Source organism: Camelus bactrianus, chromosome 3, assembly GCF_048773025.1.
Source record: "Camelus bactrianus isolate YW-2024 breed Bactrian camel chromosome 3, ASM4877302v1, whole genome shotgun sequence".
NCBI classification, from domain to species: domain Eukaryota; kingdom Metazoa; phylum Chordata; class Mammalia; order Artiodactyla; family Camelidae; genus Camelus; species Camelus bactrianus.
In genome coordinates, this window is record NC_133541.1 from 78,669,324 (window position 1) to 78,697,280 (window position 27,957).

The 27,957-nt window shown below is 40.2% G+C and overlaps 1 long non-coding RNA gene across 1 annotated transcript; it reads right to left on the reverse strand.

Annotated features, from left to right (window-relative positions):
* Nucleotides 1-17: 17 nt before the first annotated feature.
* On the reverse strand, nt 18-27,912 carry LOC123613276 (uncharacterized). The gene is made up of 4 exons (XR_006720641.2): nt 27,472-27,912; nt 20,226-20,316; nt 16,604-16,734; nt 18-292 (listed from the first exon to the last, which is right to left on the reverse strand). It is a non-coding gene; the product is annotated as an uncharacterized LOC123613276 (long non-coding RNA).
* Between the last annotated feature and the right edge of the window lie 45 nt (nt 27,913-27,957).

The following is a 27,957-nucleotide window of genomic DNA, read 5'->3' on the forward strand; positions in this document are numbered from 1 at the left end:
TCAAGGGCAGTTCTGAATGAAGTAGAAAAGGTAGCTTTACTTTTTTGCCAGGCAAAGGAGGTCAGAGTGGGCTAATGCCTCTAAGACTGTGAGCCTTCTGGGGAGAGAAAGCAGGGAGTTTTATAGTAAAAGTTCAAGAGTTAAAGGGGTGGAGCTAGTCTCCATAGAGATAGCACACAGGGTAAAAAATTGTGGCAAAGTTGTTCTTGTTTTTGCAGATATGGGGGTCCCCTTCCCTCTGCCGGGTATGAAGTTCACCTCCAGCTTTGGGACTCTCTTAATATTCTTGTACCTAGAACAAAGAATACATACGAAGGGGCTTTATGGAAAAGAGCTCTTGAGAAAAACTTACGCAGTTTGAAGTCAGAGTGATACATTTAAGCCTTTTAAGCAGTCTGAGGCCTGCAGCTCCAACAACAGGATACAAGGAAACCATAAGGAGTCAGAAGAAGGGCACTGAGGTCAAGAGGAGGGCACTGGGTTCAAGAGGAGGTGGGGGGGGGCAAAAGCAGGGCACTAAGCATGATCCCTGCAGGCAGCACCAGCACCACAATGGGGATGGACACACCACCCAAGCCTCCTCCTTTCCAGCCTAACCCTGGTCAGCAAGAGCATGAGAAAAATCCTTTAAACCATTATAGAGTTAAGCAGTTACAAACACCATTACAGATATCAGATTGTCACGATGACAATAGGGTCCTTCTTGGTTACATTTCTCTTGATTTCTGTCCAAATGCCCACTGCCTATACATCAGGTTCACATTATTTCTCATCACTAACCCTAACCAGTACCTCCACCTCCATTCTCAGCCTGTACAACTGCCCAAGTTTTGTTTTGTTTAGACATGAACAAGTTACTATCTTCTCAGCTTCTGATAGCTCCCCTACATCAGCTTCCAATGTATGATCAAGCCCAAATTTGATACAGGACCCTGTTACCATCTATTTTTCTCTCCTGTTTTCTTTTTTGATTTTTATGGAGGATTCCCCAAGTTTATTTTCCAGCCATTGATAGTTTTTACTTTTCTAGGCTTCTCTTTCATTCTTCAAATATCTCTTGGTTGCAGTGCCTTGCTTCATAGATTCCTTATCCCTATGAGAATACTAATACATTTTTAAAGTTTTTTTTTCTTTCTGGATAAGTCTTTTATTCCTCTCAGCTGCTGTTTCTTATTAATTGAGTCTCCACCTATCATATTAGAATCTTCCGGAGGTCCTCAACTATTCACTCATACTTAAGAGTAGGGAACTAAAAAACCGCAGTCAAATACTATAAAAGCTGATTGGAAGCTCCCACCACGTAGGTGGGACTTGCTTCCTGAGAGATTCACAGTAGGATGATCTGGCTGGGCCACTGGTTGGGAACACGTAGTATCAGTATCTGTAGCTCATTCTTTCCAGCTGGTCAAACTCCCTGAAGAGAAAATCCTCCCAGGCCAAACTGGAAATATTCTGGGAAGTCAAGTGGGGCAGCACTGTCTGTTTGCTTTATTCAATCCTCCTTTGCACAGTACAAGTCTGGTTTGGGTTCCATTAGAAGCAGGCCCTAAGACAAGGGTTTGAGTGCAAGTAGTTTATTTGGGAGGTGATCCTGGGAAAGACTGGTGACAGAGCAGACAAGTGAGTTAAGGAAGGGAAGAAAGCCAATAAAAGGATTACTATCAAGGAAGTTAGCACTGTTGGTTAACTGGCGCTAATCCTGTTAAAGAACTTTGATGGCCATTATGAAACAAACTTCAGAGTTCTCTCATTCAAGGAGTGAGAAAGATGGAATACTTATATACTAACTTCCCATAGCCATTGTTCAAGGGCTCCCCCTAAGGTCTGCACCCTAGTCTGCCACGTGGGCAGCAAGGCGGGCTCTGGTGGCCATAAAAAGGCCTCAGGCAAAGAATGCAGTTGCTAGCAGTTGGAAGTTGTTGGACTGCACCCCACAGGACTTCACACCTTATAGGTGCCCAGCCTTGAGACCAGAGAAAGAAACAGTGAAAGAAACAACGATTCATTTCACGAGGGATCTTACACGAAGGGTCCTGGAGCAACAGCCCCCCGTGCACAATAGACGTCAGGCAGGATACGGCAGCAGGCTTCACTCCTCAGGGGAGAAGGAGGCTACCGTGTATAGAGGGGATTGACAGTCAGGTGGGCTCATCGGTTACCAGGGACTAATTAAGCCCTATAATTAGAGGATTAGATAGTCATGTGAGTAAAGCAGGGACTGGTCAAGCAAGGGATGTACAGAGAGCAAGAGAACAGCCATCTTGAATAGCCTGACCATGCAGATATCCAGGCAGCTTGGCGTAATGGGTTAGTAAGGATGACAGTTAGCCCCTTCAATAGTTCTATTTTGTTGGGTGTGCATTCTGTCTGTCCTATTGTAACAAGCAGGACCCCATGGGGCCTTCTCAGGACAGACCTATCCCCTCATGTCCTCTGCCTGCCTTTTTTATGTAGAAAAACTTTAGCCAAAGAACAAATTTATCAGAGAAGTGAGAAAGTGCAGAAGCAAAGGAAAATAGTTAAACAAGACAAAATAATAATAGTTTAGCCATTAAACAAAGTCAAGGGCCTTTAGCTCCTCTTCAAGGGCTACAGATAATATTCTGAGCTATACATATCCTTTGAGCTGCTTTGCAGATACTGAAACTCCTACCAGGTGGAAAAAGATAACTACATGATGACCAGACAGTAGCCATGACATAAGTTCCATCCTATGTAATTTCAAGAACTGGCCTCAAAGACATGGGAACAAACTGACCCTGGAACTGAAGATTAACTGTATTTAAAACAATCGAGATGACGCTGATCAGCTCACCACATGACCAATTTCAAGATGATTGTCAGAGCTGACTGTGCTGTTCCCACCTCCACCTATACATTCTGAAACTTCCCTTTAAAAGCTCTTGCCCTCTGATCGACAGTTGGAAGTTGGCTTTTGGACACAAGTTCACCTTTTCCCCAGGTTGTTGGCCTCCCGATTAAGCAACCTTTCCTTTCCTACCAACACTTGTATCTCGAGTAATAGCAAGCAGCTGAACCTGAACTCAGTAACACTAACTCAACTTCTTTTCTGTATCAGGGGAGCACCTTAGTGGCTATTTTTCTTAGTGGTCCACTGGTAGCTCAAGTCTGGTTTTTAGAGTACCCAAATGATAGCAGTGAAACAAAGGTGGAAGGCAACATGGTATTTATTCCCAAGGGGCCAGTGGCATTCAAAACAATCAGGTTATTGGCCTCAGGGAAGAATCTAAAGGAAGTCTTCCTGACCCCTTAACTCTCTGTAGTCTCCCAGCTCAGGGGCAGCTATACAACTTCTTTTTCAGCTTTTAGGGTCCAGGAAGTCCCCAAACTCTCTCATAGTGCTAAACCGATCTTTCCCATAAAGAATTCCAGAAATGTCTGGGGGCAAGCATCTTCCAAGTTACTTTCCTGCCCACACCCCATCTCAATCCCACCTCCTCGTATACACATTTCCAGGGGCTGGGCTAGTGCACAATGGAGCAGCCCTTACAGCAGTCCTCTGAGCCATGACTCCCAAAGAACCCAAGGCCTCATTTGCACACAGTTGTCCATAGGTCCCAAAAGCCTGTGGCTTGTAAAAGGGAAATAAGATGGAGTTTGGAGTTGAGGGAAAGGAAGATCCTAGGATTCTTAAATTACAATACTGATATGATTTTTAAATAATACGGTTGATCAAAACCTTTATAGTTTTAACATATGCTATCTCATTTAGTCTTTATAACAACATGCGATAGGCAGATAGTGATTAATAAGGCTTATAAAGATTAAATGATTAAATCACTGTATGTAATGGAGCCAGGACTAGAATTCCTGTCTTCTGAACTCACAGCAGGAATTCTGCTTTAAGGAGAATGGCACACTAATAATTACTGATGTCTGTACAGCATATTATAGTGTAAAATTATTTCAAATACAATGATCCTCACAAAAAAACAACTTGTTGTGGAATTCTTAAAAAATGCTCAACATACTTATTGGCCTCTCCCAATTCAGCTGACCTCCTGAAAGCCTGGGCTCCATTTCCTACAATCTTTCAGCTTTGCCCCACTCCACGTGTTACCTTTAACCTCAGGACGATGGTGAGATGGCCCCAGTAGTTCCAGACATCATATCCTGACCTGATGACATTCAGTAAGGAGAGAGGGCTGTCAGGTGTCAGAGTCGCCAATTAAACAAGCAAGCCAAAAAATGAAAGAGTTAAGCCTTTAATCACTCACTGTGATGGTCTGAGCAAGAGGTTAAAACCAGACAAAGCACGACTCCCTCCTTCCCATTTTCCCCAGGAACTGAGCACCGGTCAAGGGCAGGCGGATCAGCTCGGATCCTGATCCTGCGCTGCAGGGTGGTTTCACGGAACAAAAGGCTCCAGCAGTTTTATGAACCCTCGGGAGGGAGGGCTTCGAAGGGAAGGGCTGGGAGTGGAAAAGTACTCCTCCTTCCTGGGGAAGTCTCAGAGACTTGATGAGAAGACCTCTGCCCCAGCCTTAGATGAGGAGACAGGATTGAAGGCCTCAGGGCTAGCAATGCAAACAGGTGCCACACAGGAGCCTGAGAGGCCTAAATTCCTGGCTGCAACGCCTCAGAGACTGCAGAGGAGAGACTGGAGAAGGCAGTTACTCCCTACCAGGCCTGCCAGGCAAAGCTTTTGTCATTGCCCATGGTTAGGCCTGAAAAATCACACACAGGTCTTTAACCACGAGCCAGACTCCTCAAGAACTACTGGAGTTAAGCGGATGCTAAAGCCTCTCCTTCCTCTGAACCTACATGAACCCATGCATTTCTTTTTATTATCAACCCAAGCTTTCTGCTACTTGGGCACAAATTGTTACCAGAAAAAGGAAAATAAGAATTACCTCGGTTTTTTGTCACCCCCAAAAAAAAGATTTTTGACGAGAGACAGGAAACAGCATGATAAGCAAAATTTTATTAGTGAAGTAAACAAAATAGTCAAAGATAGTACACTCCTGAGAATTGGGAGCGGGCCAATCCAAGAGAGGAAAAATGGCACCACTCTCTCCTTCCTCCTGCTTTTATATCCTGGTTTCATAACTGATTAATTAATTGTTTGATTAACTGATTGAGTCCCTGTGCTCTGGTTAATTGACAGCTCAGGTTCCTTGTGCTCTGGATTATTCCTTTCCCCTTCTTTTCCCCCTGCCCACTGCTCATTTCTATCTAAACTACCTAACAAAATCATTCCGGTTGGTATGTTTCACTAGCTATCCAGGGGCTCAGACCAGAAACTTGTGTGAACCTTGGTTTCTGTCTTTCTCACACATTACCATTTCTAATCCATCAGTGAGTCCAGTCCAGTCCACCTCCCAAGCATATCTAAAACCCATCCCTGTTTCTCCACCTCAACCTTCCCCACTTTAGTCCAAGCCCCCACATCTCTCACTTGGACAGGTGACTTCGGCAGGCTCCTAACTGCTCTCCTGTCTTCCGCTCTTGCCCCGTTTTAACCTGTCCTCCATGTAGCAGCAAGAGTGATCGTATTAAAACACAAACTTGATCATATCCCTCTCCTGCTTGAAAATCTTCATGCCCCTTAGAATAAAATCCAGTTTGCATGCCACAGACTAAGAGACTTTGTAAGCTGAGGCACCTGCCTCCCTATCACTCTAGGCCCTCCTACATCCCATCTTCCTCTCTCACTGTCCTCCAGCCACACCAGCCTTCTTCCAATTCGTCAAAAACTCCAGACGCTTTCTGTGTACCATTCCTTCTGCCTGGAATGCTACCCACCCCCTTCCATAATTCCCTCATTTTTATCCTTTATGCATTGCTTAAATATCACCTTTTCAGAAACCCTTTCCTACCCACTTTATCTAAATAGTCTCTACTGTTATTATCCATCCAATTCCTTTGTTTCCTTCATACTATGCTTCCTCGATTTGAATTTTTTTTCAATCCATTTTTCCCTCTGCCCTGCTATGCTGTAAGTGACAAGAAAGCAGGGGTCTTTTCCATGATTCACTGAATCCCCAGTGCTTAGAAAAATTTTGTCATATGGTAGGCACTGTATAAACATTTGTTAAAGAATAGGCAAAAGAGAAAGTTATCACCAAATATACGCTGAGGTTACTGAGGAGGAGGTGACGAGACGCAAAATCTAAATATGAGTAAGTGTGAATCTCTTAAAAAAAAAAGTGAATTTCTGCTTAGAAATCTGTTGGAAAAGATGAACTCATTCTAGCTCAGATGGGTTTTTGTTACTTGCACCAAAGAGTTCTAGTGCAGAATTCATACATAAAATATGTAATAGAATATAAACAATATATAAATATATAATACACACTATGTATGTTACACATAAAGATATGTATAAATATATTATATATAAAACAACTCTAGACCATCTTCCTCTGCTCTTGCCCTCCTCTGTCTGCTGCTCTGTCATGTCCAGCTCCCACACCCTGATAAGTTCGCCCAAATTGGAGGAGGCAGTTGAAAGGGGTAAATAAAGTTGTCAGATCCAAATAAAACACTCTACTCTAGTAGTAAACAATTTTCTTTTGCACGAATGATAAATCAGGAAAAAGAAAATTGTTTCAGGATTTGTCTTTTTTAGAAATAATTTCTTAATTTTGTAAAATCAGAAATATAATCTCTATATAACAGTTCTTAAGAATTTTCTTGTTAATTCCCTGTCACTGATGAAGGGATTTTTTTTCTACTACTAAAATTCCAGAAACTAAATCACTAACAGACACACTAATTACTGTGTTGAATCACTGAATAAATTTGGTTGTTGAATAAGCATGCTGGAGGCTATTTTGTTTTTCTTTTACTGACCCTGTAAGTATCTTAATTGGGAAAAGCTGTTTCTCTCATAGCATCTCATACTGAATTCTTTAAAAGAAGAAATTTTGTTGAAACAACAACAAACAAATCTTAAGTACTTCTCCAATCTCTCGTTATTAAAATAATCACTCTATGCCACAGAGTTGACATGGAGCTCAGAGTCCACAGTCGGTCTACCACTCTCCAGACAGAGGCCCCACCTGTGACTGGCCTGGGTAGCCCTGTTTCCAGAATAGATAAGGAAACCAGAATCCAAAACACCAAAGGTATGTTTTATATCTACCAGCAGAGGGTGTCCATTCCTTTTTCCCGTTTTTAAAGTTGACATCATTCTTCCTTCTCAAGTTTTTAGCACAAGAGCAGGATTTGAAAACTGAGCCTTTTGCCAGAGGTAGGATTCTACTTCAAAGGACTTCAGGTAATTATACTATTATCTGGTTAAATGATTCAGGTCTCGGGAAAAAACCCTCTCCCCCATGATGAAAGCTCTCCCTTCAAGCTCGCCTTGCCTTCTCTGTTCTAGTCACTGCAGCACTGACAAATGGTGATACAATCTCACTCTGTACACTAGTTTTATATCATATTGCTGCTCTAACAAATTACCAGACTTGGTGGCCTAAACAATACAAATTTATTATCTTTTAGTTCTGTGGATTAAAAGCCCAACAGAGAATCCACTAGGCTAAAATCAAGGTATTGGCAAGGCTGTGTTCCCTATTGGCAGCTCTAGGGGAGGGTTAGTTTCTTTGCCTTTCCAGCCTCTAGAGGCCACCTGTCTTCTTTGGCTCATGCTCATCTTCCTCCCCTTCCTCTCCTTCCAACTCAGCAATGTTAGGCCCATCACATCACTCTGACCTTCTTTCATGGTCTCTTTTCCCTGGGACTCACTCCTGCTTCTTCCACTTTTAAGGACCCCTGTGATTGCATTGGGACCACCCAGATAATTCAGGACTATCTCCCTATCTTAAAACCAGCTAATTAGCAATTTTAATTCCACCTGCAACCTGAATTCCCCCTTCGCACTAACATAACATACTCACAGACTCCGGGGATTAGGACGGACATGTTCGGGGGTGTTATTCCGCTTGTCACACTCTATAGGTATCTGTGCTTTATAGCTTTTCTCTGTGTCTACCCACCCCCTCACTGCCATTTCCTGGAATCACTGACAAGTTTTTACAGTGTCTGAAAATTGCTAGTTATACTAAATTGATATTATGGAGTGTTAGCTCCTTTGCTCATTGTGCATAGGCTCATCCAGTTTACAAATAGCCCTTATTGAAGGGTAAAATAAGGCCTGGGACTTGCTTTAAAATAATCCACCAGGGGAAAAAGTTGCAGGGAAATAGATAAAATAAGGTAAGCAAAAGGGTGGTAATTGTTGAAGCTGGGTGATAAATACATGGAGTTTAATTATATTCTCTTCCTTTGTATATATTTTCAAGTATTCATAATTTAAAAATCAAGACCTTTTTACTGAGAATTCAGTAGACTTCGCTTCTTGTTCTTTTAGTATTTGAAAGGAAAAAATTGATAAGAATAGTAAAAACTGCATACTTTGTCCTTATTAAATGCACTAATTCAAAATGCAGCTGACAAACTTTGAGGTATAATGAACAATGAGATGCTGTTGACTTTTTGTAAAACTAAACTTTTTATTTTGAGAAAATTGGAGATTCATGTCTAGTTGTAAGAAGGGAGATCTGATAAACCCTTTGCCCAGTTTCCCACAATGGTAACATCTTTCAAAATTATAGCAAGATATCACAACCAGGGGATTGACATTGACTTTTGAGACAGACATTTTCATCACCATAAAGATCCTTCATTATATCCTTTTATAGCCAGCATTTTCTAAGTGGGGGTCAACTATTTATTACATATTTCAAATGAAAATCTTTTCATGAATTTTACATGCCTTCCTCTCAGCTTTGCTTAGGAACTTATTGGCAGTTGCTTAAAATTACCACAACCTAGTTTGCAGAGCTGTCAAACACACTGCCTGATACAATCCTAAAACTGAACTGACTAAATTTTAGGAACCATAGATAGACTAGCAAAATATGAGCTCAAGTAAGGGATTGAGAACAGTGCTCAGGATAGCTGAGAGGCATCCTGGAACTCCAGCATCAAACAGCAGGCAGGCAGGGTGGTCAGTGTAACCACCTTGATGGCCAGAAGTCATCAACCATGTGACAGACACTGCTACTGCCAGCTGCCTCCTCCAATGTCTAGTCTCCCCTTTCCTCTCAGTTAACGGGCTCACTTAAAAGCCTACATTGCCTGGCCCCTCTCACAGGTATATTGACTAAATGTAGCAACTATATTTGGCCAAGAAGATGTAAGCACAGGTTATCTAGGATTTCAGGAAAGTCTCTAAAAGAAAGTGACAAGTTCTTCTTTATTCTTTCTTCTCTGCTCCCTCCTGTGGCCAACAACTCACTCAGAGAAGCAAAATAGAAGATGCTGTGGTCTCTGATGAACTTGGAGCCACCAAACCAGGCCCAGAGTAAGTATCTCTGGATTTATTTTGCTGAGAGTGGGGTGGGGAGGGACAGGGAGAAAGGGAGAGAGGGAAAGGAGAGGGGAGGGAGGGAGAGAGGTAAAAGTCTGTCTTGTTTAAGTCATGATATTGGACTTTTTTCTCTTATATGCAGTCAGTAATCTAAACGGACGTTAGCAATCTTCTCCTTATCTAGGGGCAAAGGCGGTTCTCATTTGAGGCTTAAGACTGCTCTTTTGATTGTGGAAGAAAAAACACTTCAATAGCCTTCTTGATCATATAAAATTAAAGGCCTGAAATGATTATAGACTGAAGAATCTGAAACGATTGGAAGGTAACCAGCTCTGTGGAATGATGCAAAATTTTCTCTACCTTTGACTAGAATTGAGGCTCTGTAGAAAGAGGATTACAATGTTGGAGGAAGAGAGGAGCAGAAAGGAAGGATTCCCTCTCTTTTTAGAAGGAAAAATAAAAAGGGTGTAGTTGAATATACACACTACTATGTATAAAATAGATAAACAACAAGGACCTACTGTATAGTACAGGGAACTATATTGAATATCTGGGTCCTGACTGGCACAGTAAGTCTGGTCTTCTTGTGCTTTGGGGAATCAAGGAAGAAGTGTATGCCTACATTTGGAGGGTATGTTCATTAGGAGAGCAAAGCAGCATGGAAGAAAGGGTTATAAGGAGGGCAAGTGATGATCGGCAGGAATGGAGCAGCAGTCCAAAAGCAGGGGGGTGACCTTGGGGATGGAGGTGAGAGCCTCTACTTTGGCACTCAACAAGAATGACCTCTGAAACCTGGAGAACTTGGGAACACTCTGATTACACTAGTAAAGTCAATACATCATGAATGAAATATGATATATGCAGAAAACTGTCTCAGAGATCCAAGTGGGAAGAGCGGAATCAGACAGTTGGCTAACATTATTCACATCTCCAAAAAAACAGTGAGCCAGTAAGGCATAGAAAGGAAACCCAGAAAGAGATCTAAAATACGGAATTTAGCACTGTCTCTTGAAGTCCCACAGACTGGAGACAAACTAAGTAGCCAGCTTGACCATCTGCTTCATAGGACTTCCACGTAATGGCTCTGATAGGACTTTTAACCTTCAAAAACTACTCAATTTAATTCCATTTCAATTCAACACTCTTCAAGCAACTTTAAGATTACAATTTTAAAAAGTTTCTTTTGCAAAAGAAAAAGTTTATTTTGTATAGCACAGGGAACTACGTTCAATATCTTGCAATAACCTTTAATGAAAAAATGTGAAAATAATTATATGTATGTATATGCATGACTGGGACATTATGCTGTACACCAGAGATAGACACATTGTAATTGACTGTACTTCAATTAAAACAAAACAAAAAACAAACAAACAAAAAAGATTACAATTTCACATCCCTTATAGCTTTCTGTCAGCACTGTTAAGGCTGATGCAAGGCCTGCAAAGGAGCTGGAGAGAGTCCAGATTAAAACCATTTGAGAGAAGGAAACATCAAACTACACCAGGAGGCCAAATCCAAAGACCAAGTCAGGAAGGCCCTAAACAGAACCAGAGTTTGGGGAAGGGGTATGGAATTGGAAGGCGGTGTTGGGTGAGGGGGTTACACTTTCTGAGTCAGAGATAAAGTAATAAAAGATCAGGTTGGAAATGAACAAAGAGATTTTGGTCATTGTTCTAGTCAGGCTGGGGGTCTCCATCTGGCCTTTGTTGGCTAGGGCTCTGAGGGGTGGGACTGGCTGAAGGACAGGGCCCACTGCACTTGGTCCTCGTTTTTTCAGGATAGAAGGTTTCTTGCCCACAAGGGGCCAAACTCACATTTTCATTAATGTTGGAAAAACCATTTTAGAATTTTAGTCTTTTGTCCTAAAGCTTTTTCCCCTCCCAAAATGCAAATGTCCATGAAGAGCAATAATAAACTTGATCATTTATAGAGATATTCTTACTGAGAATTTTGGGTTTTTTAAGTAAAAATTAAGTGTACTCTGTTTTACTTCTTTAAAAGCTTCATTCTTTTTTTTTTCTTTACTAGTAAATGACTTTCTAAAAGTTAATTTTCCTAACTTTGAATATTAAAAATTCATGCAGATCGATGAAGGACTCACTCTGAGAATCAATAATACATGCAATTTTTATGCTTAAAAAGTCTAAGCCATGATATCATTAATATGCAAAAATAGATTGTTGATTTCCATACATCTGCCTATATATATATATCTATATATATATATATATAGATATATATATCATTATGTTTATGACAGTGGGGTATGTGAACCATAAATGTACAGATTCCAAAATTACATGTTTTTAAAGATTATCTACTTCTAGCTTTTGAGTGCCATTTCTTCAGTGGTATTTGTTTGGGAAAGAATGGCAAATAATGACCAGCAGGCAGATTGCCAGGTTTCAAAAGAACAGGTTTGGCCTTGTTTCAGTATCTACATTAAAGTCTGTTTATTTAATTTTCTGCAGAAGATAATTTGCATTGCTAAACTTGGAATGTACAGCATGCATCCCTAATTTAGGTAAAACACCCATCCTGCCAGAACTCCATAATTAGAAAACAACCATAAAAGCTATACAAAAGCATATGTTAGTTTTCACAAATTTAAACTTGTATTTGCAAAGCATCAGCCCACTCTGTACAGGTGCTCTGCGCATCATGAGTTACAGAGTGAACTGTTGCTCACTTGCTCCGCCCTGCTTATGCCCCTGGTTGTGCTTACCTCCTCTCTCTTCCCTTCTCCCCAATAATCCGGTTCCCCTTCTCTGAGCAAGTAAAAAACCTCTGCACACCTTCTCTCTACTCTTTAATTAGACAAACATATACATGGGGATTTCCTCCTCATTGTCTGACAAAATAAAAGAGGATTATAAAATTTCTTGAATTTTCTTTCTTAGTAAAAATACTGGAACTCTCTTCAGGTCAACTGATAAGAGAACTCATTCATTCTTTTAAATACATAATATTCTGTGTTGCTTAATATTCTAATATTCTATATGAATACACCACATTTTAGTCAATTATTTCGCTACTGATGGGCATACCCTGTGTTTTCAGTCTTTTGTCTCTGCAAAAAGTTCTGCAATAAAAGTCCTTTATGCATGTCCTTATGTACTGGTACCTTTATTTCTAAGGACTATTAGGAGTGAGATTGTTGGGGCAAAGGTGTGCATATTTTTTATTGTAATAGGTACTGCCAGATTGCCTTTCCAATGGACAGTATTGAATTCAGTTCCAAGTATAATGTAGGAGTATGCCCTCCCCTGCACTCACCTCTACTGCCACCAGTCATAGGCATTATTCAACTATTGCATATTGTCCCTTGTCTCTTTCACTTAGCATATCTTGGACATTTTCCATTTCAGTACATATATATCTATCTCATTCATTTTATTGGCTGCACAGTATACCATATCAGTTAGTATAACCTAGGTTATGGTATAACAACACCAGAATCACAGTGGCTTAATACACACACACAAAAAACTGATTTCCTGTGCACATGAAGTCTGCTCGCTGTGAAGTCTCAGTGCTCTAGCTGCTTCTGTCTTGTGACTCTCCCTCCCAGTGTGTGTTTTTACAATTGCTGCACCAGAAGGGAGCATGGAGACTCTCCCATGGGCTCTTAAAATGCTTCTCAAATTTTAGGGGCCAAAGCAAATCACATAAGCATGCTCAACTTCAAAGGGGCAAAGAAGTGTATTCCTCCCACAGACTCAGAAGGAGAAGGGATCAGGAGATATTGGTGAACACTAGTAATATATATTACATATATCATTGAATGGGTATACCATAATTTATTTAAGTAGTCCCTTATTGATAGACATTTAGATTACTTCTGGGTTTTTTTCAGAGATCTTTATATATTTATTTTGGCACACTTGTGTGAATGTATCTATAGTATAAATTCCAAGAAATGGATTTACAAAAGCAAAAGGAATATGTATCTGAAGTTTTAGATCAAGGCTGCCATTTTGAGTTATGTGCAGGGTACATGAACAGAGGAAGTCAGACAACAACAGAGAAGTGACAGGAAAACCAGAAAGAGATGGAGGGGGAACAGAGTAGATTTCACAACCTGATTTTCCAATTCCCAGGCCCTTTGAATGTGAGTGTTCATGTCTATTAAACCTCAGCATGTGGTCAGTAAACTCTTGTTTTCACTTTTGCATGTTTACATGGGTTTCTGCTCCTTGTGATAAGTTACACCAGACTTTGAGGAGGACAGAGAAACATGTCATAATCCTCACTCTCATTTCAGTTTTCAACCTAGTAAAGAGTTGGGGCAGGAAAGGAGGTGATCACTGAGTTATCTGACCAGAAGGTTCCCCACTGGACCAGTGTTTTTGAGTTGAGCTGCTTTTAAATCTTGAGCCAATGGTTGATGAAATGAAGTTTCCTCAAATCTGGAAAAAGAGCACAGCCCCAAAAAAGTCTTGCTTTTCCATCTCTCTACCAGAGTAAACTGTTCTCATTTTTAAAAGCACAGCTCAGATTTCACTTACTTCATCAAGCTTCACCAACTGCTATCAGACCTCATCTGATCTCCAAATTCTCTAAATTCTTGTAACACAGGACATACAAGTTAGCCCACATTTGGTTTCATATTGTTCTGTTTGTCTTATCTCTAGAATTAGACTTTAAGTTCTTTGAGTGTAGGAGAAATGTTTCATATTTATTTTGAATTTTCTACAGAACCTTGCAGATAAAACATGCATTTAAGACTGATTAATTCTACTTAAGCCATGCAAACCAGACCTAACAAGAGTGTATTTAAAGCCACAAATAAAATGAAGGACAGCTCAGTGAAACCAATATGTGGTTTGCATTTGCCAGGATTCCCAAGGAGCAAGGATTATTGCCTTGTTGATATAACTGTAGCAACTGTGTGCACCCTCTAGTGACTACAAAAATTTTCCTTAGATTTGTATTAACTTGCCTTAAATAAGCTTACACATATTCTATAAGCAGATTGATAAAATACGGTACTCACTGTGTAAGTAATCCCTCTATAGAGATATTTATACTAGCACTCTTCTGCAAACCTTTCTTTTCATTTTTATTTGTTGTTAATATTTTCCCTTTTATTTTCAATTTTCTGGATGGATTTAAGTGTGCCTCTTGAACTAGATAGTTTTGTTTGCTTGCTTGCTTGTTAATCAGATGGGGTGGTTTTGATCTTTTAGTAAATGAGTTCTGTCCAATTAACTCAGTTTCCTGATATATTTGGATATATTTCTACCATCTAACTTGGGCTTGCTCTTTACTATCCTTTTTCTTTTCGCTCCTTCCCTGTCTTCTTTAGGATTGATGAAAGTTTACATACATCTTTTTTCCCTTTTTGCTGGTTTTGAAGCTATGCATCGTATTTCTATTTTTTAACATGCATATTTATCTCTACAGTTTACCTACAAGGTTTTAACTTACTCAATTTTTTTCCTTTCTCCTGAATAAGACCTAAAGTTAAACATGCTTTAACAATCTTTAAATACTCCTGTTATTTTTAAACCCTCAAATTATTTTTTATGAATAATGGTTCATCATATTTACCATCTAATGTATCAATTTCTGTGCTAACTGGCCCCACACACCAGTGCAATGGCATTAGCCCCAGGATTCCCTGGGCCCTGGCCCCAGCCACCAGTAGGCTAAAACCAGCTTCAAAACACCTTCAGTCAGCTGCCCCAGGATCCAGCCCCACTCATTAGCAAGCCAGCGCCAGCTTTGAGACACCCCAGAAGGCACAGCCAGCCATGTCAAGAACCAGATCACCAGCTGACCACGAGGTCAACTCTAGACCCAGGACCCATGGTCCTGCTATCGCCAGCCCACCAGAAAAGCAGTTCGTTCTTTTCTTTTAGTACGCCTATTTTGCATGTCTCATGTACCTGAAAAGGTATTTTCATCAAGCATGTATGCTGCTTTTCCTATACAAAGTAACCAAACAGAAGCAGAGAAGTTTCTCATTATGGAAGTATTTCACCAATTAAATAAAGAAACAGTGATTAAATTTGAATATCACCATTTTGCAGCTCCTAATGAATTAACAGATCAATGGCTGCCAATATTACTCAGAGAGAGATAATCAGCTATTACATGTCTCCTACATACCCCCTACGAGGGAGTCTGTCACACGATTGTACCTAAATCTGATCAAGTTCATAATCCCATTACCAATTTGTGGAAAATACAGAAGACAGAGGAATAGGGAATGCAATGAACAAAATCCAGTCGTGGGAAACTCTACAGGCAAATCAAACAACACAGTGTCTTCTAGAACTAAGCTGTAAAGAAAAAGGTGGGGCAAAGGAAGACTAGCGTATACTGGGAGAACTGGACAAGGCTTAAAAGATGTACATTTTTTTTTAAACTATAGGGTTTAGAGATGCATCTTGGGTCACAGGCTATAACAAGCAAGGATATGACCAAACAAGTCAAGATGGGGTTACTTTTAGGTGAAAGCGAAAGGACTGGGATTGAGACGGGGTAAATGAAGGATCTCTGGGGTGGCTGGTACATGGGTCTGCTCAGGGTACAGCCGAGAATAAGACCAAACGCCAGCTCTCCAGGAGTTTGCATCTGACAGGTAGAGATATACCAATAAACGCCTAAGACAATGACAGTGGTAAGTGCTATAGAGAAATATGAAGGATGACTGATCCCAAACCTCTAAGTAGGTGACAACTGAGTTTCACTCTTAACATAACATATATAGAAAATGTGGTTATTTGATAAAATCAATAAGTAACACAATTTTTTTCAATATATTATGCCCAATTAAGAGAAAAAAATCAAGAGAAAAGGAAAGAAATTAAGAAAGAAAAAGAAATAAAGGCACAAAAAGCAAAACCAAAGACTGATAGATGGAGAAGAGAGACATGCACAAAGGCATAAAGAAACACCCACATCCATGGGGCCACTATTTCATGGAGTAAAATGTTTTACTGCTGCTACAAATTCTCCAATCTCTGTAGAGATAACGGTATATTTTTGGAGTTTTCTCCTTCAGCTGATAAGGCAAGGTCTGGAGACCATCTCAGACTTGGTCATTCTAATTCTGCTTCGCTTTAAGGCTTGTTCCCAGGCTGGGTACAAGTAGCCTGGGCTTAAGCGACACTACATTTTTGAAAACAGGTATTATAGGGAAAATGAGGGTGGGAGTGGAAGAGTATCTGATCCCAGAGGAGGAAGGGCTTGGAGGGGCTGTGGAAGTGCCTCAGCAAAGGCCCCAACGTGGCCACTTTTAGAAGAACATACCAGGCCGCTGTCCTCGCCGGCAGGCTGCAGAGAACGCGGAAGGCCACGCGGGGAGGCGCTCCTCTGTTCACCTTGGAAGCTTCCTTTATAGCTCACTTCTCTGGATGCAGAAAGGAAATCAATCTCATCACCTACAGCAATAACAAAAATGGCAACAAAACGATTGTGGCTTTCCATTTCTTCCCCTTAGGCAGCTTCCGTTTGTCCTGTTAGTGCTGGGTTTATTAGAAACAGCTATCCAAGTCAATAAAACCTCAAAAAGTTAAGCTCCATCTCGAGAGACTGGAATCCTACATGCAGTCACAATTCACATTAAATACACAGGTTATGTATTTTATATACACATGTAGTTAGAGAAGATATTACAAGGGTGGAGGGTGCAGTTCAGTGGTAGAGTGCGTGCTTAGCATGCATGAGGTCCTCCGTTCAATCCCCAGTACTTACATTAAAATAAATAAGAAAATAAACAAACCTAATTACCTCCCCCTAAACAAACAAAAATAAATTAAAAATAGAATATATTACAGCTCATATTTTGATTTACTAAGACACAGAACATGAATTTTAAGTTGCAGACTATGAGGGGACAGGAGGTCACAGGAGCACTAATCCACCATTTCACAGTAAGACCTCAGCCTAATATTGCCTCATATATTTTCCAGGAATATCTTTTTTTTCCTTTGTGATGAAAACAGACCTTATTCTGGTTATAAAAGTAATATAAAAAAGTAATACAAATTCATTATTTTGAAAAGTTAAACAATGGAAAAAGTAAAATAAAAAAAAACTAAAAATCACCTCTATTCTCTCTATCAAGTAATCTATCTGCCCAGACTTTTCTCTTTGCCTAAACACACACACACACACAGTCTTAACAGAAGCAGGATCACTCTAAATGTGTTATTACCTAATTTTTTAACTTAATATATCATAGATATTCTTTATATGTTGTAGAATGAAAAAATAAGTTACTGAGTAATACATACATTCTTAATGTGAACATATTTTGTTTTAAAATTCTATGTTTATATTTAGATACAAATGTGAATCTAGATAAACAGATACATGACTTTATTTGTGCAGAAAATGATCTGTCAGGGTACAAACCAAACTTTTAACAGCAGAGAATGGATGGAAGGGGGAGTAAGTAGAGGAAACTTAAAATTTTTACTTTTCCTATATATATCTTCATTATCCTAAAAATGCATGTACTGTTTCAGAAATTAAGTATACATAATAAATAGCTTTTCATGTCAATTAAAATATTTATCATCCTTTTTAATTGTTTTTTTTAATTTAATGTCACCCTTTTAATTACAGCACCTTTTAATTGTTTAATAATATTCCATCGTTTGGCTATACTGTAGCATTTCATCAATTGTCTACTTATGGGCTTTTAGGCTCTTTTCCCATCTTTTGATACTAAAACAGTGTTGATAGAGTATTCTTGTGTATGTTTTCTGCACCCTCTTATCAGGCTTTGGTGCTATCATTTTAATTTTTTTTTCATCACCAGTCAAAAATGGTATCTCATTGTTTTAAGCAGCAGTTTCTGATTAAAGTGAGAATGAACATGTTTCCCATGCTTGTTGTGTATTTTTCTTATTTTGTGAATTATCCTATTCATGTACTTTGTCCACTTTTCTTGGAATTTTCCTATATTTCTTAGATAACTGCTTATACATAGTTATTAACCTGTCAGTGACATACACGTGAAACATTTTTCCAGATCTGCTCTCTGCCTTTTAGATTTTTGTTTTTGCCATTCTCCTCACTTTTCTTTCACATGTTATTTTCCTGTATATATTGGTGTCTGTCCACATGTTGTTTTATTTTTCTGATTTGTCCATTCTTGCACCAGGATCCATAGCTTTAATCACTGTAGCTATAAACCTGGTAAGACAATCTCCCCTCATATTTTTCTTTTCTCAAATGTTACTAGTTATTTTTGCACGCTTACTTTTACTGGCGAAAGTTAGAATCATTTTGTCAAATCCAAAATGTTGGAATTGTGTTAAACTTATGGATACAGAGTTAACACATTTATACTATTGAATATGTCCCAAGTTTTTTATGTTCCTCAGTCAGGTTATATAGTTTTCTTCAAATATGTCCATCACATATCTTGTCAAATTTATCTATTTTATGTTTTGTGTTATTAATGCCAATAGGAATTTTTATTTCTGCTTAATAGTGCTGCTGGCATTTTATAGGCTCTCAATAAGCACTGTCAGGTAAGTAAGTGCATAATAGAGAAAACTACTTTTAGAAGTCATGGAAACTTCTTTAATTATAGACTAAAGGGTAAATGTGCTCTGTAATTAAAAGATTTTGGTTTAATCATACTAACACCAAAAATGTTGCCAACTTGGACTCATATCCAAAAGTGAACTGAGCATTCAGGACTCAAAATCAGGCCTAGCCTTGTTATCCATGTGCGGAGGACCTTGGGAAATTATGTACTTTTGGGGGGAAAAGTCCCCATTATTGCTTCACTAATGTCTAGAGTTCTACTACTAATTTCACTGCTTCAGATTAAGGGATTCCTTTCTCTGAAAATGCAGACACTTCTGAGAAAGACAGCAAAACACAATGAATGAAGCCATCACAGTTTTTACACAGTAGTACGAATTAACAATCAATGTCTTCCCAACTTGTAGCTAATTAAGAAGAGTTTTTGACAACAGGAGAGAATAAAGACAGCAAAGAACAAGGAATCCTGGGATACTGGACATATGGTGGGGTGTAGAGGTTACAAAAAAAAAAAAGACAGGAGAAGGAAGCTAACATTTATAAATTTCTTTAGGCAGGAAGCACATCTTGTTCATCTTTAAGCATAACGCTTAGCACATCACAGCCACTCCACAGATACGTGTCAAACAGATGAGTCAATGAATAAACAGCTCTGCTCACCTCATAGCTTTGACTTTGGGTTGCTCTGCTGGAAACTGCAGTCTCATGGTATTTTTGGGTTACTGCTCCTCTGCTATCCTGGCTTCCTTTCCTCAGAATCACTCATGCAGGATAGGATGCCAGGATCTCATTGTTAGCAGATGTTAGTTCACTGGGACAAACAATTGCTAATTGCTAACACATTTTGTGTTAAGGTAAAACAATAATATGTCTGTTTATACAGTTTAAAATGTATCCCTAAGGAAGAGATTACTATTATCATTTGCTTGGTCAGGTCAATGATTAGCTCTGCCTCCCATTCCTCACGGGGCTGATCATTTCACAACTGACCGCGCTAGGGAAGTGCTGGCAGACCAGGAGAGGGATAAACAGCAGATCTTGCCCGCTGTCTAGCTGCTCCACTGCTAGCACTTATGAGTTCACTACCTAATGTAGCATAACGATGACTCCGCATGAAGTCACCACGCCCCCGACTCCTACTGGATCAGGGGAAAGGGGGAGAGGAGAGCCACTGGAGCTGAAAAGGATTTGGTGCTGGCAGATAGAGAGTGACTGGTAAAAAGAGAACAAATGATACATGATAATCAAGTTGAGAAGTTTTTTCAATAGTATTCGCTTTAGCGATGAAAAAGGATAAGTATTGGGTTAAGATATTAAAGTTTCTTTCAAATTCTCCATGATAGACATCAAATATTGCTATGGTCATTACCTGCCATGAGATCCATAAAGCTTGGAACTCATCTCTCAGGGTTCCTGGTGTATACTCAGTGTCCAGCACAGAGTAGGTGCTCAGTCAGTAACTGTTAAATGAACGAACATTAAGTACTGATGATTCAGTAGCCTTCAGGAAATAAGTATAAAACCTTTAGTAAATTAAATCTGAATAGGCAAGTCTAATAATAGTGGAAAGTGACTTCAAGGGTGGGGGAGTATATTCTGGTATCATTTTATACTTGACAAACACAGCACTGACCATTCCTTGGTCTCATACTAAGTCATCTGAAAAATCTACCCGTGTCCAACTGTTCTCTGTTGAAAGGTCATAGTGTGGGGCTGTCTACACTATGTTATTAGTCGTCTATTTTTACTGGTAAAATCTGAAGATTATTGCTTAACTCTCCGCTTTCCTCTGTCAGTGTGGATGTAATCTAAGGTAAATGAAGAGAAATCATATTCTACAGACTGATGCAGGTCTTCACTCTAAATTGATTTTTTTTCTTTATTCTCCTCTGAATTAATACAAATTGGAAAAGGTAATTTGAGGTAAAGATAAAAAAATTATTTTAAAGAGACTACTCTGAAACTGCGCCAATGTTGTTTTTCCATTTTGACTTATGATAACTGCCTATTCTCCACTTGATTTTGCACTCAAGTCTTTTGTGGCTTATTTAAGATATTTGCATCTAATCCAAATCATGGCATCATTTTAACACCAAATAAAAGCTGTAAAGTTGATATCAAGCAATCTACACATAAATGTCTTCCTACACATAAAAGACATACATTGTAAGTAACCACATTCCCAAAGAATCCAGAAATGGAAACTCCTCCTTTAGCCCATTTTATATGTCACTGTGGGAAATTATAAGCATCCCAAATACACACATGATGTAGGCTTGGTGTACCATGTTAAATATAAACTTAGTGACTAATGTACAAAATTACAAGTTACAGTTATAATGACTAATGTGTCCAAGTTCAAACTGTTCTCATGAGAATGAGTATCAAAAGTTTCAACACTGTGACTTTCAGTAAATTGTATAAAGCTGGTTAAGATGATACATATGACAGGTGACAGTTTTTGGATGCAGTTACACATATATCATGATTTTTTATACTAATACATTCTCACGTTCAGCAGAGTTTTTGTTATGGTGGCCAATAGGTAAACAGTTATTAGAAACAAAGGTGAGAAAAAATTCTGCATGTACCCCCAAATCTTACTCCAGATCCCTCAATACTAGCTAGTTGTAAATCTACCTCAGCATTGATTTTAGACAGGCCATTCTGGATAATAAGCAAAAGGCTACATGGTCAAGTCATTCTCTCCTAAGCCCATGGCAGAGCTCTTAAAAAAGCAGAAGTTATTTATGTGTTTTAAGGAAGAGGCATGTTCTTGAGTCAAAGAGTGTGGTCACACATGATGGATGTCTAACAGCTGGAGGATCCTGGGCCAAAACTCACCCAAAAGCGGTAGAAAGACAGAGCCCAAGGAGAGACAGGAAGCGTTTAGAGGCTGCTAAGTGATAAAGAGCTGTATCCAACAGCTTGCTGCGTGTCAGCACAGCGTGACTTGACCTGGCACGCGTTGTTAAGTCAGTTCCTTGCTCCCATCTGTGTGGACCTGTGGAGTCCATTTCCTTTGGCCACTGATTAGTCAAAGGGTCCTTGACAAAGTAGGAAATGAGCAATTTGGTTTCACTATTTTGTGCCTGGAGAAAGCTCATTTTCTAAAATCCTCAAGCACCTGGTGCCTCCACCCTATCAAAATATGCTCTCAGATCCTTCATGGACACAAACTGCTAACACTAAGTAGGTGCTTAGTAAAAATTTTCGTTTTCCTCCCTCTTTCCTGCAGTCAAATTGCTAGTGAAAATGTGCTCTTATTTCTTCTGGGGTATTTTTCTTTTCACAGATAGCAAATCCCGGAATCAAAGGAATGAGGCAAGAGGGAGGAATTTTAGGCATCAGCTGTTAATGACTACTTCACGTATGTAGGAATCTTTCAGATTGGCTAAAATTTCTCAGCACTCTGTGAGGCCAGGCAATCTAAGATGCGCTTTAGATGGAGTATGCCGTTTATCTCGACAACCCTATGAGGTACTGTGTTAGTCCATTTAGGGCTGCTATGACAGAAATAGACTGGGGGACTTAAATGATAAACATTTATTTCTCATAGTTCTAGAGGCTAGGAAATCCAAGATCAAGGAGCTGTCGGATTTGGTACCTGGTGGGAACTGGCTTCTTGGTTCCTGGACTGCCATCTTCTCTGTGTCCTCACATAATGGAAGGAGTGAGAGAGCTCTCTGGGGCACCTTTTACAAAGGCACTAATCCCATTGGTGAGGGCCCCACCCTCATGACCTAATTACTTCCCAAGGGTCTCACCTCCAAATAGCATCACACTGGGGATTAGGTTTCAACATACATATTTTGGGAGGACACAAACATTCTGTCTACAGCAGGTAGATACTGACATTATCTTCATTTCAGACACTGAGGAAAGTGGGGCTTTTGGAGTCTAAGAACTTTCCTAAGATCATGCAGCTGGAAAGTAATGGAGCCAGTACATCCACTCCAGGGCTTGGGCCTTGATTAAATTTGTGCCATGTCCTGGGTAGGCCCTCAATGTAAGTAAAAGGATGATACCTGCCCACTGATCTTAACATGTTCATTCTTTTTAGGGACCTCGAGGATGTTTATGGACACCCCCCCCATGTAAAGCTCATGTGGCAGGCAGAATAATGACCCTGCCCCCAATATGTCCATGCCCTAATACCCAGAACTTGTGAATATGTCCCCTCACATAGCAAGAGGGGCTTTGAATATGTAATTAAGATTATAGAACTTAAAAAAGGGAGATTGTTGTACATTATCTGGGTGGGCCCAATATAATCCCATGGGACCTTAAAAATGGAAGTGAAATGCAGATGGGTAAATGGGTCAGAGATGAGATGGAGGAAAAAAGGAAGAGAAATTTGAAGTAGGAGAGGGATTCAACCCTCTGCTGTAGGCTTTGAAGATGGGGAAGGTAAAGGCAACCTCAGTCCTACAACCACAAGAGCCTGAGTTTTGTCAAAAACACCAAATAAGCCAAAAACCAGATCTTCCCCTGAGCCTCCAGAAAAGAATGTAGCCTTGCTGGGGACACACTGATTTTAGTCCAGTGAGACATGTGTCAGACTTCTGACATAAAGAACTGTAAGATAATAAATTGATGTTGCTTTAAGCCACCCAGTTTGTGGTCATGTGTTGCAGTAGCCATAGGAAACTAACACAACTGGTCAGCTCCTTTATTCAAGTTAAGTCCATTTCCCTGATGCCAGGTCACAAAGGGAAGTGCACAGAACTGTCTGACTCTTTCTTGTCCACCTTTTACATGGAAAGAAAAGCAAAAATGCACACCATCCTGTAGGCTATGAGGTGAATCCGGATTGTTCTCTGCGGTTGGAACCATACCCCAGGGTCAGTGGACACAGGTCCACTCCAGTATGGAATCCAAATGCCATGGTTTGTCCAGAACTGGTCTAACTGGTCTTGAACATAGAGAAACAACCTATCAGTGACTTACTTCCTATTCGTCCCCTGTGCAGGCACTATTGGAGAAATGGAAGGGTGAGAGAGAGGGCACGTTTATACTTGATGAATATCTCTAGATTTATGTGCAATAACAAGGACATATGGTATTTAATTTCAGAATAGAAATACTTGGCTAAACAAAAGGATATTCCCAGGTTGCTTTATTCTCAATTGTGAGCAGCGATTTTCTAAAATTCAACTTTTTGTTTGATGAATGGAGACACATGATAAAATGCTGTGTCCATATTTTCAGTAGAAAATATGTGAGATTAAGAAAAAAGAGGCTAAAAAATGTAATTCAAATGTATTCAATGAAGCATGGTAATTTTCACATTTTTTAAAATACTCTTTCTTAAGTTATCTTAAGCCTCTGTATTTTCCTCTTGTCATCTGGCAAGTCTGTATCTTAGGTTTTGTTTACTTTGTCTTTTCCTCTTTTTATTCCAATGACATGTTGCCACCAGCCTCCTCCAGCAGAGGGAGGGGGACGTGTGCCAAGAGGACTGTGTCCCCAGGGCTAGAGGGCCTCCTGACCGAGAAGGGTTGCTACCTCCTGGGTGCCAGGCTCCAACAAAAGCCAGGATCCCCCCTCCATATGTGGGGCTGGGGGAAGGTAATGAAGAGATTTATCTGGCAAATTATACACTACAACTTTTTCCTAACATATCAGAGTTATAACAAAAATATGTTAATGACTTCAAGTGGTTAAGAAATTATCTTAACCTGAAGAAACAGCTTGCAGAGAACAAAAGTGACCTGATCATGGGTTTCCGGCAGGATTTTCTTCTCTAGCTTAGAGGACAGAGTAACAGCACTTGCATCATCCCAAGATGGTTTGACTTCCTTCTTAGGAACTGCCAAAGTCAACCTGCTTCAGGCCAGCCTGCTCCACGGCCTTCCAGACAGAGACCTGGCTTGTCTGGGTCCCAGGTCTAACAGCGTCTGGCATCTAGGATATACTCCATAAATATGAGTAGGTGAATAGTCTGAGACCTCAGGCCAAGCTCTTATCTTGTGTCTCTTTTCTCAACTCTGAAAGCATCTAAGCTTTGTAGGGATGCCACACTCCCCATCCTGACTGTAATTTCCTAAAAGCAAGAAGGACCTTTTCCTCTAACTCACTTTTAGCATCTAGCTGTGTTTTTTTCTTCTTTCTTAAATTATTTAAGAAACACTTTGCATCAGGCACTCTTTCAAAAATTTTACCAATAGCAACTCAATCATCGTAATAACCCTGTGAAATTGGTTCTACTGTTACCCTTATTTTGCAGATGAGGGAAGAGAGGCACTGAGCCCTTATGTAACATGCCCAAAGTCACAGAGCTAAATGGTAGAGCTGTGATTTCACCCAAACATGCTGGATCCAGAGGTCGTCCTCTACACACACACACCCTACACCTTACTCTACTGCCTCGTCTTACCAGTGTAAGAATGATGGAGGAAAAAAAAATTGGAATCTAACTTTGGAGAAAACTGGAAAAGGAGCAATATTTACACAAAAGAATTCCAAATAAATAGTATGTTTCCAGATACTTCACGCAAGTTGATACAGTACAAATGTTAACACTATAAGAAATGCAGTGACAAAAATCCAGGCTGATTTGAATACCTGCCCTAAAAGGATTTTGCTCCTTGGCTTAAAAAAAAAAATTAAAACTATCAAATTGTGAATCATTTTAAGTTCTCAAAAACAAGACCCTGACTTCCAGACGAATGAATACTGTTGTGCTCACTTAGTAGGAAGTTATACAAACTCACAACTGGTTAAAAAGTTCAAAATGCAGTTATTCTGCGAGCCAGTTGTACTAGCTAGGGAAGCCATGATAAAGTACCACCAACTGGCTTAAATAACAGAAATGTGTTGTCTCAGTTTTGGAAGTCGGAAGTCCAAGATTAAGATGTCAGCAAGGCTGGTATCATTTGAGGGCTGTTGGGGAGGGGTGCATTCCAGTCCCCTCTCCTTGGCTGGTAGATGGCTGGCTTCTCCCTGTGTGTCTTCACATCACACTCCCTGTATGGGTGTCTGTCTCTGTGTCCAAATTTCCTTGTTTTATAAGGACACCAGTCATATTGGGTTAGAGCCCACCCTAATAACTTCATTTTAACTTGGTTATATTTGTAAAGACCCTATTTCCAAATAAGATCACGTTCTGAGGGAGTGGGGGTTATGACTCCAACACATCTTTTGTGCAGGGGACACGATTCAACCCATATTAGCAGTATATTGTAGGGGTAAGAGTCTTGTCTGAATTCTAGCTCTGACATTTATCAATTTTGAGACCTTGATGCACATCATTCCCTTCCCTTAAATGAAGATAAAACAGGTAGTTCTTACCCATGCTGTTGTGAGGATTAAATGAATTAGTACATGAAACACTCAAGATACTGAGTAGTACAATGTATGTTAAATATTCATTCATTCAACAACAGTTACTGAACACCAATTAAGTATGAGGCACTCTTCTAGGTGTTTGAGATACAGAAGTAAAAAAAATAGGCAAAAATACCTATCTTTGTGGAGCTCATAATCCAGAAGAGAAAGGGAAAAAAAAAAACCTAGAAAGTAGAACATATAAAATGTCAGAGAAAAAGTGTTACAGAGAAAAATAAAGCAAGACAAGGGTTAGAGAGCGTTGGGGGTTGCAATTCTGGATCAGAGAGGGCCTCATAGATGCATCATTTGAGCAAGGACCTGACGAATGGGAGGAGACAGTTAAGTGCTTATCTGGAGTTTTAGACAGAGGAGGGTTTTCGCCGCCTCAGCACTACTGACATTTGGGGCTGGATTATTTTTTGTTTTGCGGGGGCTGCCCTGTGCATTGCAGGAAGTTTAGCAGCATCCCTACTAGACGCTAGCAGTGGTGGAGAGCATTTGCTGCCCCAGTTGTTACCATCTGTCTGACAACCAAACATGTCTCCAGACATTGCCACACATCCTATGGGGGACAAAATCACCGAGACAGAAGAAAAGTGAAAGCCCAGGGGCAGGAGTGGGCTCAGCTTGTTTAAGGCACAGCAAGGAAGCAGGCTGTAGGAGATGAAATTAGAAATAGAGAAGAATGAACCATATACATCATCTATGACCTTGAGGTCATGCTTCAGGCAGACGGGACGCTACTAGGGGGTTAAGAGCAAAAAGACAACACAACTTGACCCACATTTTTGAAAGGTCCAACTGGCTGCCACGCTGAGAATTGACTGTAGGTGGAAAGACAGAAATGGACAGCTCAGTGGGGAAGCTAACAGTAATCACATCAGTTTTTTTCTCTTGGCTTAATCTGGTTAGTGATTTGGCTGGGTGATGATAGGAGTGCTGAGAGAATTGAACTAAGAAGGTCTGGGGAAGAAGAGAGGATGGAAAATTAGCATAAAAGGAAAAGGCTAAGAGTGGGCAAGATAATGTTTGGCAGAAGTGGAAGGCAGTACTGTCAAGTCAATTTGAAAGATCAGAGTGCCTGTATAGGACAGAAAGAATATTGGGGACCAGTTTGTGCTCACGGCCAGTGAATGCTAAACTAACTCTGATCTGCAAGCAATGAGGAAAACTCTGCAGCAGGGTGCAGATCATAGAAGTCAGAAAGAATACTTTCAAAGGAGTTTCCTGAAATAATAGGAGTGAGCAGAAAAGTGAGGTCCCGCCCTAAGATGTGAAATTACCTTCTTCAGGGTAATTTTGCTTGTAGGCAAGTGCACACTACTGCCTCCGCGTCGAGGGTTTGGAAACGCTTCCAGGATATCACACATCAAGCAAACGTCAAGCCCATCAAGAAAAGGTTTAAGTAGTGTGGTACTTTCTTGGAAATGGTGTTCCCCAGAGGCTGGTGTGTTAAGTTTCTTCAGGGTCTTTTCAAAAAGACTACCTGTAAGTGAGAAAATCTATGCTGAGTTCTGGTAACGAAGGAATAAGCAGTTCTGCAACCAGAGTTCTTTCAGGATGGCGATGCTTTTCAATTTTTAGATTTAAAATGTTTTCGCAAGTTCGGCAGAGCAGACCCATCAACCCAGTCCCACCACTTTGCAGGGGGGAGCAACAAGGCCGCCTGCCTCCTTCTTTCCACTTCCTTTCTGCACCAGTCTGACTCATCACCCCCTTTTCACCCCGTCCACAGAGGCAGAGGGGCGGCTGCCCGGCCGGGAGCCGCA